The following is a 20,846-nucleotide window of genomic DNA, read 5'->3' on the forward strand; positions in this document are numbered from 1 at the left end:
TAGTATCCCAGTTCCTCCTCAGGCTTAGGAACTAATTCTCCACTCACTTCTCACACAGAAAAAAGATGAAACAAATGGCATTCTAATCTTTTCATTACATAAAACACAATGACTTCAGCAACTAGAAGTCTCCCGCACCACTCAATCGCCCAGGAGTTTTGATCCTGAAGAAAAGGGGGGGAAATGGGTTTCTGAACCATTTTTATAGGCTTCTGAAAAAAATTATATTTAAAAGGTACTTTATTATTTGATCCTGGTCTTGAATTAGCTCCATAATGGGAAAACAAGCCAATTAGTGTAGGTTTCTGAATTGCAGGTTTATCTGGTGTGTGTGTGTTATGAACTGCTTAGCATTTTATAAATGCTTTTGGTTGGATAGGAGTTGAAAACACTGCATCTACTGTTCTTCTAGCTTCCGACATTCTTATGCAGAGGACTCCCACTTCCCCACGTGCCCTTTTGAAGGGTTTTCCAGCTTTCCTCTTGAGTAAACAGTGTAAGTCAGAAAGCTTCTCTCTGAATTGACTCTGCCTATTTTCCCCATTGAAGCTTAAAGCTGTGTTATCAACTGTGAGGTACAAGGGAGTGCAGAGTCTTATTACAGAGGGAAGCCTTGTTTTATTTGCTTGGATGGACATTGTTTTGCTATGCAGAGACCCTTCATCTATCAAAGACAATTGCAAAGCACAAATGGAGAGGCTGAACCAGCACTTGTCATTTATACAGGCACCTTCTTCCAAGGTGCATGATTCCTAAACCAACTGCCTCGGGGACAAACAGGACTCTGCCCAAAACAATTCTCCACCCCAGTCTTTCAAATGCAGCTGCCGATGTAGACTTTGAACTGCTGCCCATTACAACAGTGTATATCAATTTCATCTTGAGTTAAAAAAAAAACCCCCAACTCCCATACTCCAGCTCAAACATCTGAGGTGTTGGGGCCTTTGGCACAACCCCACTGTGCTAGAGGGGTGGAAATGATGACAGTGGCAACACTTAAAGAGGAACAGATGTTGCACTTATGTGGGGATCTGATCTGGCCAGCTGACTTTTGCATTATTTGTATGAGACCTTCCACTGCCAGGTCATCTGGGCAGGAAGATCCCAGTGAAAAAACCAGTGAACATCCACACATTCAGAAAGTACATCATCTTCCTACAGTCTTTACCAAGATGAACTTTGACAGCTTGCCCGGAATGCAAACCCCAAATCTACTCATCATAATTTACATAAGAAGGGCATCAAAAAGGCAGCAGATGTGAGGCTTTCAATGCGTTAGGCAGATGTATTTATGGACATGAAGAACATGCTAGGGAAGTAGGAATTCCTTCCTGAGCCACCATCTCATTTGACCGAGATTTTGGATAAATCTTAACTGGAAAAGTCAGGAGAGTATGGACTAGTAGCACCACATAGATACAAAATAATATAAACACCCTAGCACTTTAACACTGTTTTGAAGCAAATGCTGTGTAGGTGTTATCTAACAGAACCAACTATGGAAGTCCATCCTCTGAGAGCAGGGATGGGGGATTTGTGGTCCTCAGACTCCCATCAGACTCAGCCAGCATGGCTAATAGGAGTCAAAGTTCAACAACATCTGGAGGGCCACAAGTTCCCAATCTCTGTCATGGGGGATTCAACTGATGATCAAACACACTCGTGATTTTGCCTGTTTTACTACAAGGTCATTGTTGAGGCACAGCTGCTAAGCAGCTGTGGAGAATCACAGGAAGTTATCACTTCAGATCACCACATTCTCATCGCACAGAGTCATTTCCCCCTTTATCATGCACTTTCACTTGAGCCACTGAGTTAGAGGAAGTTAAAGACGGTCACTCAGATAGGATACATACATAAAAGCTTGGTGTATCAAGCTCTTTCCATATAGCCATGGGCAATCACTTCCAGCAACCCCTATGTGTGAGCCAGTGAGCTAGAGCTACTTCTTGTTTATTTCATTTCAGCCACCAACTACACAGACCACACCCATCATTGTATTTGATACAAACAAAAAAGAGACACACAGCATTACACCCAGGCTTGCAATCTACTAAACTAAGGGCTATTCCCTTTGGATTTGTTCTGAGAACAGCATACACCAACGACTCAGTATTCAAAGTCACCCAGACTGAAACACTGGAAGTTCCTTGGCTTCTGGGTTGTGACCTGCTGTTACTGTACATTTTGACCATCCAATTAAAAATTGGCAAATCTTTGCAAACAGCTAGGGTTTTTGTTTTGTTTTTTTGGTTTTTTTGTAGAATGGGAAAAAATAACAACCACACTTCTAGATTTCTCAGCAGCTGCTTTTCAGGAATGCGGAGTTAAGAGAAACTTAGAGAAAAGAAGACCCTCTTCCCAACACACACCTCTAGGGGCTGTTTAATATGTTATGATCTACTTCTATGGGTATAATATCCATATCGGAAAACACCAGTTTGCCTCAATGTGTGACTTCTATGCTACATGTGCAAATGAAGGCAGCACCTGCCCAGTACATGAACTTTCAGAATGAACAATGGAGATTGTCTCTGAGCAGGAAATTAAGATGTCTGCATAAGCATTCACTTGCAGAGTGTACTGTGACTTCAAAGCAAATGATGAAGCTGTTCAAAGAAGCAACTGAGTACAAGTATATAGTTCAATCAGTTCAGGTCAGAACATACTTTTGCAACAGGAGATTCTGCTGAAATGCCATCCTTCACAATACGTTCCTACCCAAAGCATACAGTTACATTCCTCAAGTCCTGTGAGATTATGTCACAAAATTTTGCAGTGTTATGTACATACTCTGACATATTTTTTTTAAAAAAAGCCAAGAAAACCTCCACATATGTAATTTGAAATGTAAATATGTTTTGCAACTCCCTTTATCGTCAGGGATACCTAGAAGCTTGGGTTAATGGGAAGTACAGAGAAAGGGAAGCAGTATTTGGGTGTAATTAAATTGCCATGAAACCACAGGGGAGCTATCTAAGGAAACAATGGTCCTGAATCCTTTGACATCCATCACAAGCAGGGCAAAGGCTCTGCTGACACCATTGTTCACTACATATATACTAGCTGATCTCCAAGGAAAGAAGATGCAAAAGCAGATAAGGCAGTTTCTTTGACCAGGCCAACTTTTTGTAACTGTAGGATATTCCAAGCCTTTGACTTCTACTTTGTGAGGCAAATTATAAAGTTGACATACCTCACCACAATAGACAAATCAAGCCCCAGAGAGCCGGACTTTGACAGAGAATATGAGGAGAAAGTAACATTGATTCGCCACGCATCTTATTTATCCCTTCAATTATTTGTGCCATCTGTCTTCAGCATTTGACTCCCACTAACCCACTCCCACATTCCCTCTTACAATGTGACTGCTCCTTCCAATTACGTTTAAAGACTGGTATTTATTCATGCGCAGTTTTCAGAATCAATGGCATCCTTTCTTACTTGCAAACTGGCAGGCACCAATTTCAGAAGGACCATTGTTTTCTCCCGATGAGGAACTCTTTACACAACTTCTGCAGAATAGATAGCTAGCCCTCTTTGTTTAGAGTGCCAGTGGATCCCTTAAGCAACCCGGTTGTTCTCAGACTGTCAAAGGGTGAGGATTTCTCTCCAGTATAATTATTCATTCAGTTCTTCCTCCATTCTAATTTACATCAAACACGTCCATCATTTTAAAAACTGAATTGCCAACAAGAATTTGCAGTTAGATCTTCACGACTGGCAGGCCAGATGCTGCATACCTTAAAAGCATCCTTATTGAAGAAGCAAACTTCTGATTAAATAACTCCCAATACCTTAAATAATTTGGTTTCGGCTAAAAGCCTTTGAGGGTTTTAACCAGGAACTATTTCCATTAGTGGGAAATCCCTAGGCAATGTCCACCAGAGGTACCTTCAGCACTCTCTGAAAGAATATTTATATAAAGTAAGCTTGAATTAATTTGCTGCTTGTTTTGAACACATCTCTTTCAAGGATGCCTTCATGAAATTCCCCCATGACCAGTTCAGAACTAGCTTCAGCTACTTCCATTGATGCTGATCTCACCAACATGAATAATGTACCTACGAAAATTAAATTTTCCTCAACTACAAATTCATTTTCATATTCACATTATCACTCTACCAATTCTTTATTAAAATCTTTATACCTGGCATCAAAAGCCAGAATGTACAGGCACCAGACTTGTGGAAAACATTGATCTTTGAATATTCAGCAGATGTCCTCTTAATTAATCTGGGGGAAGGGTGTTATTATTTTATCAGTTGTAACAGGGGTAGCCAACCTAATGCCCATGGGCCACAAGTGGCCCACGGGGGTCGTTTAACTGGCCCATGAGCCGCCCCCAAACCAAGCCGCCCACTCGTCTAGACCCTGTGTGCTGTGCTAAACCGGCGCAGCACGGCGCTGGGACTCACTCCCACTGCGCCGGAAATCGCGTCTGCCCGGACGCAGGCATGGAAATCCGGCCCATGGAGGGATCTCCACTAGAGTGAACCAGCCCAGGCGAGGTAAACCTTGCCAACCCCCCGAGTTATAAAGTCCACAGTGAGGGGTTCACTTCACCATTTCAAAACATGGTTACAGAATTATTCCACACCACTTCAGTGGCATCTTAAAAAGCCACATTAGCAACATCAGTATTTCTTATTGACAGATTCCTGAAACTCAAGGTATGTGTTACTGACATCAATTGCATATATTGACTGATTTGCTGCCAATAACAATTAGCTGCTTGTTACAGAGAGGGAGAGAGGAGAGGCGGCAGGGAGGTTGATGTGGCGCAGGTGCAGGCATGGGAACATCGGCAATGAGCCTGGCACTGGGAAGCCAGGTGAGGAGCACAGCCCCACCCTGCCCTGCCCCACTGACTAGTCCTCACACACAGAGCCACAGTCGCTTGGGAGCACGCAGTGGGGCCAGAAGCTTAGAGCAAGGGATTCCTAACACGACAGCTAGAGGGGACTTGGGGGCTTTGCATTCCCAAGACACAATGCTAGGGGTCTCTCTGCACAGCACACCTGCAGTGCTGGCCATTCCAGCTATGAGGAAGCAACCTGTGCCCCATCCTTCCAGAACAAAACTGACCAGGAAAATCCCTATGATCAGTGGGTGAATGGGGAACTGTCCCACCAATCTCAGCCTGCCCTCAGCCAACCCCACCTTCCTGCCTTACAAGTTGGCTGGGGGTAGGGGTGGCCCTAGACATTAGCTTCCTCCTCTTGACCCTGTTTTGCCCTTGTAGAACTCAGTGAGGAGGAGAATGGGGACAAAACATTTGGCTCCACCTGCCATTGGTTCTGGCCCTGGCTCCTACTGGCCTCCCTACCGTAAGCTCTTCCAGTCCCAGTGGACACCAGCCACCACTGCCTAGGATATGTGGCTTCAGAGGACGGCTGGCCCTGTATCAGCGGGACTGTTTCTCACTTGTGGAAAGTGAAGTGGAGCAGATCAGCACACCCATTACATTCTGAAACTTGAGGCTTGCACAATAAAATGCAGCAAGCTAAACTTGTGTGAGTTCCACAAGAATGAATGCAGGATATAAAGCAGAGCCTGGGTGGCCATCTGTCATGGATGCTTTAGTGGAGATTCCTGCATTGGGGTTGGATTAGATGACTCTTGGGGTCCCTTCCAACTCTACAATTCCATGATCCTATGAATGGGAGCAGTGGAGCAGCTCTTGGGGACTTCTTTACTTTCTTACATGGTCTTAGGATGTTGCATTCTGACCACAGTAACTGTTCAGTATGCATTTCTTTATTTCTTTACGAGACACCATTTTCCCTCTCCCTGCTTGTATTATAGGGCTCTGCTACAGACGCCCAGTAACCACAGGTAACCACAAGCCCATGGTGCAATCAGCATGGGCTTAATTAACTGCCTCCATACTACTGAAGATAACTGTATTTTCCAGCAAAGTTTTTGGTTGCTGAATTCTCTCACTAGGGTGCTTTCTGTCCATTGGCTCTGGAGAATGTGGTGGCTGCTTTGATCTGAAAATGGGATTTTCCAACCCTGCTAAGAAAGCAGATTATTTTAATCTTTTGCGCTGTGCAGATACATGCCTTGTACTGTCAATTGCCAAGACTTTAAAAGGGTTGTGTGTTTTTTCAAAGGGAACAAATAGTGTTTAGGAGTCATAAACAGTGATTGCGTTGCATAGGCCCCCAACTGTCATCGGAACACTTGAAAGCCAACTACTATATGTGGAAGACGGATGAGACGCTAAAATGCTGCAGATTAATCTTCTAAGGAAAAAGGTAGGACCAACATGTGACTTGGAGCATTTAGAACTGCACTGAAAAAGTGAGAAAATACACTTCAGGGAATAAAGTAGTCAAGGCAATAAAAGTCACAGATCAGGGTCCTCTAGCTTCTTTTACTCCAAATAACAGGCTATTGATTTAGGTGTGAACTCTAACTCCAATTCACTGTGTGAGTCACATGCCCCTGCTTCTGACATTACATTGGAAATGGGAATGATTCATGTGTCTGCTATTCCCTTTTCTCTGCAAGGTCCAAATTGGCTTTAATTTCCTGCCTGGAAAGATTAATAGGCACCCTGAGCAGACATGTGCATTATTTGACTATCCTATCAAAGAGCCAAGGATGAGTGTATGGTCTGTGCACTTGTTTCAACTTTCTGGAGGAGTTGGGCCACTATTGGCCTTCCTGATATCCCATGGCAACCATTGGCAAAGTTCCTGTGCTTTCCCGGAAATGGCAGCTTCTGAACTTAAACACACGGTGGTTCAGTTTGAAAGGTGAAGTGACACGCCATACTTACTAGGTGGGAATGCTGGCAAATTGCACCCAAGGGGCATATCCTATCTATGTAAACAACACAAACAAGAGGACCAGATACACGAACCATTTCTCACTACTTATCAGCTGCCCAACCATAGATCATTGATCACATGTGAATCACGTAATCCTCCTGTTGCAGAATAAACAGGGTCCCATGCTACATAAACCGAGAGCAGGACTGTGTACAGAATAATCAGACTGGCAGCAATAGTGGGTGCAGTAGGCAAAATCAATAATGTCCTATCCTATATCAGTGGCTAAGAATCCAGTGTCATCATGAAAATTGTAACAGCAAGATATAGGTGGTGGAGACCAGATTCTGACCATCTTTCCATGCTCTACTTTAAACTGAAGCTTGGCTGTTGATTCACAGAACACTGGGTCCATATTTGACTGTCGCTGCTTAGATCTAAATGGTGCTACCTCCAAGAGAGAACTAAGACAGACACGCCTCGTCACAGAAACATAATAATTCACCTCACACAGCTTATTCCTGCAAAATGAATCAGAGTGTTAGGACTTTACCTGCTCCACAAGTCATGTGGCTACACATCTTTTGTGAGAGAGCACCAGCTAGCTAGCATGTGCGTGACTCAGTGAAGGCAGCAGACTGACTGGCTTTGACCCAGGCTAGGAAGTGCCCAGGATGTTAGCCATTACAGAGCTTGGGGGTATTCTTCTTTTATTAAAACTGTCTGGTGAGTAAGAGAGAGAAGTTAGATTATATTATTTATAATAGCAACTGTGACTGCATTCTACATCCTGCCTAATCAAAATCCCCTCTTAGTAGCTACATCCTGCCTAATCAAAATATCCTCTCTGATTTCAGATAGATAGGGCTTTGTTCTTTTGATTTCCAGAAAAAAGCTATGAGCAGTAGGCTTGAAGATCTATCTATAGTAATAGATTCCTCTTCCTCATGAAATACGTGTTACATTGCCAACTCCTAGGGGCCCGAGGTCCCTTCCAATAAAATATTTGAGGGGGCCACTCCCCACCCAATTTGATGGGCATTGCCATTCAAATGGTTTGCACACTATTTGTGATCAATTATGCAGGCTGGGGCTTACCTGCCTCCCCCCCCTTCAATATTGGCACCCCTGTAACCAATAGACCAGTGGTGGAAGCAACACTTCTTGATTTCTTATATAAGAGAGAAAAAGACACAAAGGAAACCAGTGGCATTGCACCAAGTGCCAATCATGCTAAAGCATTTAATAAATAAAAAATACTCTACTGTATATAGGAAGCTGTCATACACACAGAAACACAGAAGAAGAAGAAGAAGAAGAAGAAGAGTTTGGATTTGATATCCCGCCTTTCACTCCCCTTCAGGAGTCTCAAAGCGGCTAACAATCTCCTTTCCCTTCCTCCCCCACAACAAACACTCTGTGAGGTGAGTGGGGCTGAGAGACTTCAAAGAAGCGTGACTGGCCCAAGGTCACCCAGCAGCTGCATGTGGAGGAGCAGAGACGCGAACCCGGTTCACCAGATTACGAGGCTACCGCTCTTAACCACTACACCACACTGGCTCATAGGAGGATTCCCTATATGGTTCCAGGCCATTGCCCCATGCATCTAGTTTAGTACTGTCTCCATTGAGTACCAGTGTCTTCTGTCTGAAATAGAAGATGGCAGGGACTGAACTTGGAGCCTCCTGCATATAATGAAGCTCTAACTTGAAAGGTATGTATCATTTCAAGTACCAGGCACCATGTCCCATAGTAAATGGATGCTTCCATGCCAGCAATGTCCAGTGCATACAATGTTGGGTGTATATCTTGGAAACCGAGGTTGAAATACAAATCTACTAGGGTCTCATGTAATGGTACTGAGCAAACCTTGCCTCCATTTATTTCTCAGGGAGTGAATGGAGTCAAGAACTGCTGTTACCTCATCTGCCTTGTGAACCTTTGCGAACAGGCTGTAGATCTGCCTCACATAACAACTTGGCATCTACACAATATCATCCTAATGAAGACCGTATGATTTCTGTATTACAGATTAAAAGGAGTCAAAGGCATAATTTGGGACCAAACTTTTACATAATATCCATTCTCTTCAAGCAAGTTAATAGTGCAGTGTTCATTAATAACAAAGAATGACTAAAGACATTTTGGGTGCCTGAGGCAAAGGGGAAAAGGTGGCATCCCTCCCCCCCCCCCCATTTCCACATCCAGAAGCTGGCTGAACAACAGGTGACTGTCACTTCAACTCTGGTGATGGAAGGGCATCCTCCATCGTGCCTTAAGGCAGCAGGGAGGATCTTCCCATGTCTCACCACCGATCCCTCTGCTCGTTCTGCAGCATACATTGCCTGAGGTGGCGGCCTCACCAATGCTAAGACTGGCCCTGTCAATAATTCTCTTCAGAGCTACTGCTCTGAGGTCCTCAGATGATGTACCAAGCCATTTTATGGGCTTCTGAAAAACACCCTCCACATGATAGTTACTCCATTTGGCAAATGATTTAAGGCAGTGGTGAGGGAACTTGGGGCTCTGCAGACCTTGTTGGTCTCCGTCAGCCCCAGCTAACAGAGCCAAAGGTCAGAGAGTGACTGGAGCTCAGAGTCCAACATATTCAGGGCCACAGGTTCCCACACCTGGCAACTAGCAAGAAAATAGATGGGCCTCGACGACACAATTTGTTTCCTTGCCGCTACATGGTGAACTAATACACACAGAACAGTTTGCAGCATGGGTCACAGTGGACGGCTGAAGCATCTCTCTGCAGCAGCTGTGTTGTAAGATGCGGGGGCAATAAAAGCTTTGCCCAAGAAATGGATTTCTATGAATCTGACCAGAAAGAAATAACTTTCCTCTTGTTCAAATTATTCAAATTCAAATGTTTCCCACTGTGATTTCATGTCAGTATAAATCTAGGCAAATGGACCCTACGATTTAGCTCACCATATCTGTTCTCTCTAAATGAGGTGGTGCATTTTTAAAAAACTGATTACCAAAAGAAAATCTTACTGAACTGCTTAATATTTTTCTGCGTAACACAAATAACAAGCTTGACAACAAATTAGTGAATTAAGTTCCAATAAAAAAACATGGTCTACCTGACTACACAATACAGGCTTTACTTTTCCAGTTTTCTTAACAATCCTGGGTTGGATCCAGAATTAGCTGAACTTAGTTCCCTCAGAAATCAATGGCATAGGTCCCATTGATTTAAGTGGGTGCTCATTGCAGCTAACTGAGCCTAGGAACTTTCTGTTTCTAGGATAATTAGGTGCTGATATTTCAACTGATTTTATTATATATAAATTGTGCAACAGTCTGCAAACTTAATCTATTAGCAGCAATGTCTCTTTCTTTGTAATTATATTTCCTAATTTATTCAACAGCATGTATCAAAGACAAACATAGATGTCTCAAAGTTAATATAACTATAAGATTCTTTTTGGACCACAATGAGTCCTGAAATCATGCTCTTGGTTTTGCTGGAGGGACATCAGGACAAATGTTGGCCTTGCTGGTGTTTCCCCTAGATTCTGGCCAACAAGACAGTTATGTTTATTGAGAGAAACAAGAACATATGTTGCAAAGAGTCAGATTCCAACAAAAACTCAGACTAGCATGGGAATGAAATTTCATGGCAAAATCTGTATGCTTCGCTAAAGGCCTGCTCAGATCACTTTTTATATTTTATTTTAGAGTCTATCTGCTATTTTATAAGCCCTTCAGCAGATTACCAACCATGAGTCAAAATCTGGTCTTGAAACCTTGGATTGGATCCATATTTAGTTAGCTGAACTTAGGTCCCATTGAAATCAATGGGACAAGTTAGTCATACCTGAAGTATCACCAATTGCAGTGGGAACTAGCTAACCTAGGCTGCATACAAATCATTTAAAGAACCCCCCCTCCAAAGAATCCTAGGAACTGCAGTTTGTTAAGGGTGCTGAGAATTTTGACCATGGGGGATAAATTACAGTTCCCAGGATTCTGGGGGTGGGGGAAATGTGCTTTAAATGTATGGTGCACATGGGGCTCAAGTCAAGATGCAACTCAACATGTGTGAGTAGTGTAAGAGAAACTAGTTTGATTTTGAAGGGCAGTATAATAAATATATTTGTGTAATATGGACAAGCCATTCATGAATTAATATTTTATTGGACCAAACTGTGATTTAGAGATGCTATGCCAAATGTCAGATTTCATATCAGTCAAAATGAGCACCAGATTAACTTAAAAAAACTAAAACAATATGTTCGGTCCTCATTTTGGTGCAGGTTTATGCTGCATCTGTACTCAAAACGCACATAATGGCTCCATAATTATTGTGAAATTTGCAAAGTGGATGAAAGCTATACAAATTTGCACTCATCGGTTTCCACTCTCCGCCACACACTGCTTTGGGCTATGGGGAGGGGAGTATATCATTTGTACTTTTGATTTGTACAAGAGTGCATAGATCAACTATAAAAGCTGGGAAAGAACAAAGGGAAAGCACATCTGGGAAAACAGAGTAATTTAAAACAGCATCAAAGCACGAAAGATATACAGGTTAGGAATTCAGGAAAGTAAATACCAAAATTACATGTTCTTTTTATTGGAAACCTTAAACTAAATTAATAAGTTTATGCCAAGATGCAGTCTGTTCGCAAGTTAAGTCACTTCACAATAGATTTATTTGTGTAGCGTTATCATAATCTAGGCACGTAACTAAAATAAATTGCTCATTTAAACTGCTAGCGTCAGCTACACCTATAGTTCTAACCTAAGAATTCCCTGCAATGTTGTTGCTTTTAATAAAATGTCACCTGCAGGACACTGACATTAAGCACCAGGTTGGACATTTATACATATGACAGACTCACTCTGGGACTCTGCAGCCACATGACAACTGAATGTTAAGGGGTGCAGGCATGTCTTCACAGTTTTACTCATTTACAGCATGGGACATTGGAGTAGCTGCAACTGTCAGGACTGCTGCATTAGCTGTTAAATTGGACCTTCCCCGGCAATGGTAGCTGCCTGCAAAACTCAGAAATGATGCATGAAATATCTTCTAACGTCCAGTGCCAGCATGCCAGTAACTCCCAAAATGCCACATTCATTGGAAATGCCTTTATAGTTTAAATTGGGAAGTCCAGTCGTACCTTGGTTGTCGAACGGAATCCATTCCGGAAGTCTATTTGACTTCCAAAAACATCTGACAACCAAGGCGCAGCTTCCGATTGGCTGCAGGAGCTTCCTTCAGCCAATCAAATGCTGCAGAAGCTGTGTTGGACGTTCGGCTTCCAAAGACTGCTTGCAAACCGGAACACTCACTTCTGGGTTTGTGGCGTTCAGGAGCTAAAACCTTTGTGTCACAAGGCATTTGGGATCCAAGGTACGACTGTACTCACTTTAAACCTACTTTCTAGGAGACCAACCCCAAGGAATTCAGTCTGAGTAAACATTTGAGTTGCTGTATAATCTGGTACTGTAACTACCTAGTCATGTGATCACAAGAATCTGCAATCATGCCCATTTTGCATTCTTCTGCACCCTCTTACTGAAGTATTTTCTAAAGTCAGAAACCAACTCTTGAAGATGAGAGGATTAACACTTGAAACTCGGGCATTCTACAATCAGTTGCTTTCTTGAAGTAGAATTTACCCACGGAGATTGGAGACCTGGCATACCACAAGGACAGGAAGAGAATATCTGCCCTATGCAGATGTTATCTGTCTCTACAGAGTGGTATTCTGGGATGGTGCTATTTTGCCATTTGTCCACCTCATAGCCATGCACTGGACATCACATTCAAACTGGGTCTAGGTGTATAAAGAACAGGAGGTTCTAATTTAATTACATTAGTGTGGTAATGTCAAATTTAGATTTGCACCAGGCACACAAAACTAGTGAGTGCTGAAGTTCAGTAATGTCTTGGTATACTCTGGGAGAGGTTCAGAAATAAGGAGGAACTAAAAGAAGTGTCTCAAATAATCAGGGGTCTTTGGGGCTCAGATATTTACTTTTTCCTGTCTATATCGTCTGCCTGCTGTCAAGCTATATGCCTTTCCTCTCTGCCATCCAAATATATGCCCCATAATCAAAATTATTTGAAATAGCTTCCCTGAAGCTTGACAGTAGAATAAATTATGCAAAGTAATTAAGAAAATGCAAATGTGCTCAGTTCACAAAACCAAAAGCTTCTTGGCAAGAAACTCACATTACTCTGACAAAGGCTGCACACAGCCATGATTACTTATTTGTCCATAGATATGGTGAGGTGGAGCAGAGCATATGGAGTTACCAGTGTAGTGAAAAGGTCATTGTCTGGGTTACACACAACTAAAATAGAACTCTTAACTACATTTCCAGTCTATACAAAAATAGCTTGACTTGATGTCTAGCAACACTAACTCACATTCTGCATATTTTAAACACCTCCCAATTAATCAGTTGTTATTATTACACATGCTGTTTAGAAAAACAACCACAAAAAGATTATCTGTTGTTGCTCTTGTTGTTGCTATTTCAGCTTGTTGTGAATTAGTGCTTTCTGCTTATATTTGCTTCAGAGATACATTGCAATGACTTTCTAATGAGTTTTTCCCTTTGAAAGTAGAATTCTTAATTGTGCTGTAGAGAGCAGAGTGTTGAACCTGGACTGGAGAGGTCTGGGTTCAAATTCATGTTTCACTACTGGGTGGCCTTGGCAGGTCCCAGCCCATCAGCTTAACCTAATGCACAGGATACACTTCCTCAAGTTCCTTGCAGGATGCATAGGACTGAATAGTGCTCTTCGTATGTTACTGATGTTTAGGAGGCAAACTGATCAGGGTTCTCAATTACACAGGCAGCCTCCGTACATAGAGAAAGCTCCCTGCTGCAGGCACTATCCTCAACACAAGGACCTCAAAGGTGGATGGAGGAGAAGCAAAGTGACTCTTGTGATAGAGCTAAACAAATGGTCCAAGTCACTTTTCAACACACACGAGCTCTGCACGCGAGTTGTGCATAATGGGGGCCATGCGTTAAGAATAACAGCACTTTTACAGCATTCAAAGCACTCCACAACTCCACATATATGTTCTCAGCAACTGTTTTACGAGCCCTTCAAAGGAGGCTATCATTGCTATCTTTGTATCCAGGAGTTCACAGATTCATGTGCCATCTTGCTAAAAATGTATAAGAACATAAGAAGCTGCCTGCTGGATCAGGCCAATGGCCCATCTAGTCCAGCATCCTGTTCTCACAGTGGTCACCCAGAGGCCTGTGGGAAACCCACAAGCAAGATTGGAGCACAAGAGCACCGCTCCTGTGGTTTCCACCAACTGGTATTCAGGAGCATTACTGCCTCCATGATGGGGAGTCCCTGTCCAAATACCTCTGCATCTGGAGGACCATAGATGGGCGAATGAGAGACTGGGGAGGGGGCTACAGGCCACACTGCCCTGAAGTGTACTTGGGGGGGAGAGAACACCTTAATTTAATTCAGTGTGTGGCCCATGGGTTCTGTGTTGAAGTATTTTTGCAGGCCACTTGGTCCGAGAGGTCGGATTGCCCTGTTACAGTAAGGCAATCCACACTTACCAGAAGCCTGGGTGTTTTGGAAAGGCTCAGAAACCACCCTGGGCTTGAGAGTAGAACAGGGAATCCCCCAAATCTTGCAAGGAATCTCCAAGAAGCTGTGAAAGTGCAAGGCATCTGGCAGCCATTTAAGCCCTTCCAAAGTCAGTGTGAGGCTAGGGGATTTCCCCATCCTTGTCCTCAGCCTGAAGGAGAGGCAGGGACTATGAAAGCAACAAGTTATCTCACCGCTTTCCAAGCCTCTTTGAAGTTCAGCTTGGTATCATAGCCAATATCATGCCATGCTCCCCCACATTTTGTAGTAAATAGGCCATTGAAGCTATGCAATTTCTACCCATATGACATATGAAATGGACTGAGGCCAAGAATAACACGGCTATTCTGCCCTGACCACTGACCATACTGCCAGGGACAGATGGGAACTGCCGTCCAGCCACATCTGGAGGGCAGCATGTTCCCCATTCCTGACCTAGGCAAGCGTGATTATGGCAGCAGCAAGATTTGCATTTGGGACTTCCTGGCTCACAGCTTTCTTAATCATTATACTGCATCGCTGAAAACAGTACGTTCTGCTTGGAACAGACTAGAGCCTGTGGGTTGCTACCTTCATGATCAGATTGTGCTCAGTGCCACCTGGGCAAAAGTGGAGCAGTTCTGGCGAAAAGTATCATATTGGTTCTGATGAGCACGTTAGCTTTAGGCTTTGAAACCTCGTGTTACACCAAAAGGCAAAAGAATATCTTAAATGTGACCTTTTATAAATATATCATGTGATTTGATGGAAATCTTTACATTTAACCACTGATGGTGATGATGGCAATGGTGCAAATATCTGGTATTAAAGGATCAAATTGACCTCCATATGTTTATTAAATGTGTGTTTGCTGGTTCAGTTATAAAACAGGAACTTTTAACACTATGCAGACTATTATCATTAATCAGAACAATTGAGATCTGAATAACATCTGGGGTCACACACACCCCATGCTCCTCTGCTTTAACACATCCCCACACCCCTTTGCTGGACCATGCTCACTTTTGATTTTTGACCAAGCTGGGGGTGGGGGGGAACCATCTTAAAAGCAGTGGCATGTGGAAAGGGAAATATTTCATTCCATCCCTAGTATGCTTGTTGTTTTGACAGAAGAGCAATTGCATGTTTAATAAGCACATATGCCTCTCATTTAGTTCCAAGTGATCTGTTAGTTTGTGAAGTTCATTGTAGATGGATTGTAGAAAATGAGGGGTATATTCATTCCTGCCCATTATGCCTAGTTAGTTACAGTGGTACCTCGGGTTAAATACGCTTCACGTTACATACGCTTCAGGTTACAGACTCCGCTAACCCGGAAATAGTACTTCGGGTTAAGAACTTTGGTTCAGGATGAGAACAGAAATTGTGCTCCGGCGGTACGGCGGCAACAGGAGGCCCCATTAGGTAAAGTGGTGCTTCAGGTTAAGAACAGTTTCAGGTTAAGTACGGACCTCCGGAACGCATTAAGTACTTAACCCGAGGTACCACTGTACTCGTCATCACATTACCAGTATTTATTACATTTATATCCTACCTTTTCTCCAAGGATTTCAAAATTATCTCCATGCCTGTTATCACCCTGAGTTGCTTTTTATCCTCAACAAGAACTCTGTGAGTCCGGTTTGACAGAGAGATCATGCCATCCTAGCTAGGCTTTGCTTGTCTACAAATATCTTCAGCAAGGTGAATTCTGTTCACTTATTCCTTCCAATTATATAGCACATTATACCCCAGCAACCAGAGTCTAGTTGATATGGGAAAACCCGTAAGTTATGATTGTCTGTGGAGTAAGTCAGGATTCTTCAAAGCGTTGGACTGAATAAAAGATCTCCAGTTACTTCCCAGCCCTTCCGTCCAAAGATTTTATAATGCAGGAAATTATGAAAAAAAGGATACAGCTAAAAATTAGATGGTTATCAGGCTCTCTCTCCCCCACCCCACCCCTTTCTCATATTAAAAAGAACACTTTCTGGAATCTATTAATTGTTCTCTCAAAATTACTTCTGGGGTCTTTTAGAAGTCTCAAGGGGGCATGTTAAAAAACTGGAGGAAGGCGTAAATAACAGCACTGAAAACCGAAGAAAGCAAATCAGCACATCATAGAAATGCCAATGTTGTGGAAACACTTCCTCTCATAAGAACAATGTCCTGAATACACACAGTTTGGTAGGAAATGAGGAAGCAGGGCAGTACAACATACAAAGGGCAAAACAGTCTCCAATTGTGATCCACACAATGCAGTTTTTGGCCTGTCACACAAGACCTTCAGTCATGTTCGTCTTAATATTCTTCTCAGGCTACAGATCTCACATAACCTATTAGCTTCAAGAGATACCCTTGTAACACAAGCCCACCAGATACTGCTAACTACAACCAGTATGGCCAGTGGCAAAGGATAATGGGAGTTATAGTCTAGGGCATCACATTGGGGAAGGCTGCTGCCTCTAGTGGCTTGATGATCTGTATATTTTGAGACCCATCATTGCCAACACACATGATCCATCCAATTTGAAACTTCAAACTCCACAGCTGCAGTGGAGAAGAATAAGGCAATATCTTGTCATTGTGCTCAGAACCTCTCCTAATGGTAAGTAACCAAGAGCTAATGGAAAATTAATAGGCCAAAATAGCACATTGGAACTGGCTAGCCAACTGATGGACAATTGTTAGATGCTTCCCCACGTGTAAAAAGGCATCCTTTAGCATGTAGAATAACACAAGCATAACAGAGAGAAGGGCTATAAATTACCCTTCTTCCTGGCATGCTAGCAGTTCATGTGAAGTAGGTTTTTATATGCAAAAAAAAAAACAAAAAACAAAAAACAAAAAAACAAGGGAAGGTGGACAAGAAATCCACTAGTGAATAGAATACTGGCTGTAATGCGGAAACACTGAGCTGGTCCAAGTTGTGACTCATTTCTTTCTTCTTTACATCTATTTACCACAAACCTGGTATCTTTGTTACTGCCTCTGCCACTTCCTCACCAATCCACAGCACAGCTGGGAGGGCAGAAGGGCTTGCCTCAACAGGCTGGTGAGCAGCCTTTCAGGGACACAGACTTCCATGAGCGGCCAGACACATTCCAACCCAAGAACTGGTCAGAGGCAAGAGGAGAAAGGACAAGTCAATCTATCTCCCTGTTTGCAAAGCCATTTCTTCAGCTTCTGCTTCTGTGCTACAGCAGCACTTGCCAACCTGGTCCCCTAACAGTTGATAGTTCTGGGCTACAAGTGTGCTGGCTGAGGCTGATGGCAGTTGTAGTCAAAAACATCTGGAAGACAGTGTGCTAAAGGTAAAGGTAAAGGGACCCCTGACCATTAGGTCCAGTCATGACCGACTCTGGGGTTGCGGTGCTCATCTCGCTTTATTGGCCGAGGGAGCCAGTGTACAGCTTCCGGGTCATGTGGCCAGCATGACTAGGCCACTTCTGGTGAACCAGAGCAGCGCACGGAAACGCCGTTTACCTTCCTGCCGGAGCGGTACCTATTTATCTACTTGCACTTTGACATGCTTTCAAACTGCTAGGTTGGCAGGAGCAGGGACTGAGCAACGGGAGCTCACCCCGTCACAGGGATTCGAACCACCGACCTTCTGATCGGCAAGTCCTAGGCTCTGTGGTTTAACCCACAGTGCCACCCGTGTCCCTTTAGACAGTGTGCTAGAGGGTGGCAAAGAATCAGTATGTTGCAAACTGATTACACCTTACAGAAGCAGGCCAGCAAAACTTCCATCGTTGCAACCGAACAGGGTCATCATTATGACCTACAAAGTGTGTGCTATAGGATCTTTGTCTTTTAAGAGGGTGGGTGGGTGGGTGGAGGGAATCGGCTACTGTATATAGATTATACTCACTAGCTAAAAATGTCACATCCACAAAAGTTTCAGAACAAGAAAAGAAATCCAATAATTCTCGTGCACTCAAATCCCTTGTTGTTCAAAATCACCTGGTGAATGCAAAGAAGATAGAGTAAAAATCAATAAGCTGCCGGGTCCATGAAAACAAGCATATAGATTCCACAGACAAGGCTGTAGCAGGACATTTTGCTACCTGAGGCAAAGGTCAAGACAGTACTGCCCCTCCCATTCCATGTGCAGATAACGACCAGGATAGCAGCTGAAACTTGTTTTCAAAGCCAGGGGCAGAACAGCATCCTTCACCACACCTGAGGGCAGCAGGATGTCACACAGGGCACAGCAAAGATTGTGTGGCACACACAGATTCCGTCCTCCAACACTTCCCTGCCACTCAGCATCTGCTGCCTGAGGCAGCCGCCCCACTCTGCCATATGGCAGGCAGGCCCAGTCCACATGCAACAGTCATTCAAGAAGTGGCCTTATACATATCCGTGCGTTTGTTTGAAGACAGTTAAAATACATGCTCTTTGAGAACATAGCAAGAACCTCATACATCTACTCATCTGTCTGTTCCATTAATACTATAGAGGTTTAAAGCTAGGGTATCTAGGACAAGTGGTTTCACTACAAGTCCTGGATAGAGAAGGGAAGCTTCCAGCTTACTTGCAAGATACAGCGATGGCCAGTGTTCAAGAGCTGCTTGACTAAGGGTGTATTCAGACATGGGAATTATTGAACTGATTCTTCTAACTATAGGGCTAGGGCTTCTATCCAGGATTCTAATGTTCATTTTACACTGAATTGCCTGTTGTGCTATGGAGCTGTGGCTGTTAGACTAATACACCACCGTGTTGTTCCAAATTTTAAATGCTGGGAAAGAACGGTATGCTGGAATACCATCTGAAAGGTCATCACGTGAAATTACAAGGCAAAGCTCCAATGACTTTTGGAGTTAATGGGGTTGCAAACAAATTTCTTCTGGAAGCAAATTAACACAGACATAGGTGCTGAACTTCCGCTCGATTCCGCTAGTTTGCCAGAAGTGGCTTTTACATCGTGTGAAAGATCACTTAAAACGTGGAAATTATCAGCTAAGGAAGCATTGTGAAAATGAAACAAAGTTCCGTCTGAATGCAGCCTCCAATGCACTTGTCATTAATTTACATGTTGCAGGATTTCAAAACACATTCTAAGGCTGAGTCCAAGTGAGCCTCAGTCCAGGTCCAAATTAAGCTCCGCCTGCTACAGTTACATCACGGGTTGCTCCCTCCACTCCCAGGGCAATCTGATAAATAGCAAGTCCCACTGAGCTCAGTCAGGCTTACTCCCAGGCAAGTGAGTATAGGGCGGAAGCCTTATTATCTCCCCTCCCATTTCACAGTGTGCCTTAAACCAGGAAAGGATCCTAACCAAAAAAGAAAGAAAAAAAGACCCTTTGAATCCAAACTCTAGGAAGTACAGTTTCTCAGATTCTATGCATGTTTCTTACAGCCCCCAAACTCCCTTGTTCAGCACTGCATAAGAAGCCCCTCCAAAAGGAAGTATGGCTTCCTGTTTCAGTGTTTGTTGAAATGACCCCCAATAACCTGGGAGTTTTTCAGTGTTCCCCATGAAGTACAGTAACAAATGCTTGCCCTGGGGTGGGAGGGAGTAGAAGGGGGAAATTTTGCTGCAAATTTTCCTTTAAGCTACAAGTTAAATGACTTTAGTGTTGCCCTACACTAAATTTTAAGGCCACAAAACCTACACTAGTCGTCTTCTGAAGGAAGAACACATATAAGACACAATTGGTAGACGGCCTCTGGTAAGCATCAATTTTTAAAAGTCTGACCTAGATAAATTAACTTTATGCAGCATAAGTAGCCTGATATGTTTGCTTCATGGGAATCACAGTCCGATCCCATAAGATGGGAATATTTGCCTTTAGGCAGAATTGTTTGTAATTGGATAGTATTATTATGCTGCCATATCCCAAACCATCATCAGATGTGCTTTCGGTGGAATCCTGCCCACAAAGGCAAGAGGTCAGGGGTGGGGGAAGGGAGGGAATCTATTTCTGTAGACACTGACCCTTCATGTTTAGAATATTAGATCAAACACTCACAGTTTTCCCATGATGCTGATACTCAGACGACCTTTTCTTTCCACTGCTAAACTTTCATTGTCGTATTTATAGCCTGTGGCTCCTTAGAAGACATGCAACCCAATCCTATGCATATTTACTTGGAAGCAAGTCCTGTAAGTATTCAGTGGGGCTTACTCTCTGGTAAGTGGGCATAGAATTGCTGCCTCAAGGCAGTTTACAGGGGCCACCTAAGCACTGACCAGATTTGCACCCGCTTAGCTTCAACAGGTGTTCCCAATTCAGAAATATTATTTGACATATTCAAAACCCGACTCTCCACCTTGAAAGGCCCTCAAGGATGCTTACAATCCAAAAACAGCACCTCCTGGATTTCTGCATGGGTTGGATCATGGTTTTCTTTGGAATCCAAGACCCATAATGAATACTACGAGGTGGTCTAAGGGCTTTGTTGAAAATCCCCCCCTTTAAAAACAGCTACAGGGTTCGGTTCCTGCTGTGAGGTTTGAAAACAAGGGCTAAGAATGCCTT

General features: G+C 43.3%; 1 protein-coding gene across 4 annotated transcripts in view; it reads right to left on the reverse strand.

Moving 5' to 3' along the window:
* Positions 1 to 20,846, reverse strand: part of AFAP1L2 (actin filament associated protein 1 like 2) — a 77,059-nt gene that overhangs the window by 45,693 nt on the left and 10,520 nt on the right. Inside the window, exon 2 of one of the 4 annotated variants that reach the window (XM_028730210.2) lies at positions 18,230 to 18,321. The exons of the other annotated variants lie outside the window; for them this stretch is intronic. The gene's annotated coding sequence lies outside the window, so the exon portion shown is untranslated. The remainder of the gene's footprint in view (positions 1 to 18,229; positions 18,322 to 20,846) is intronic. 4 annotated transcript variants of the gene reach the window in all.

This window comes from Podarcis muralis, chromosome 6 (genome assembly GCF_964188315.1).
Source record: "Podarcis muralis chromosome 6, rPodMur119.hap1.1, whole genome shotgun sequence".
In the NCBI taxonomy this organism is placed as follows: Eukaryota; Metazoa; Chordata; class Lepidosauria; order Squamata; family Lacertidae; genus Podarcis; species Podarcis muralis.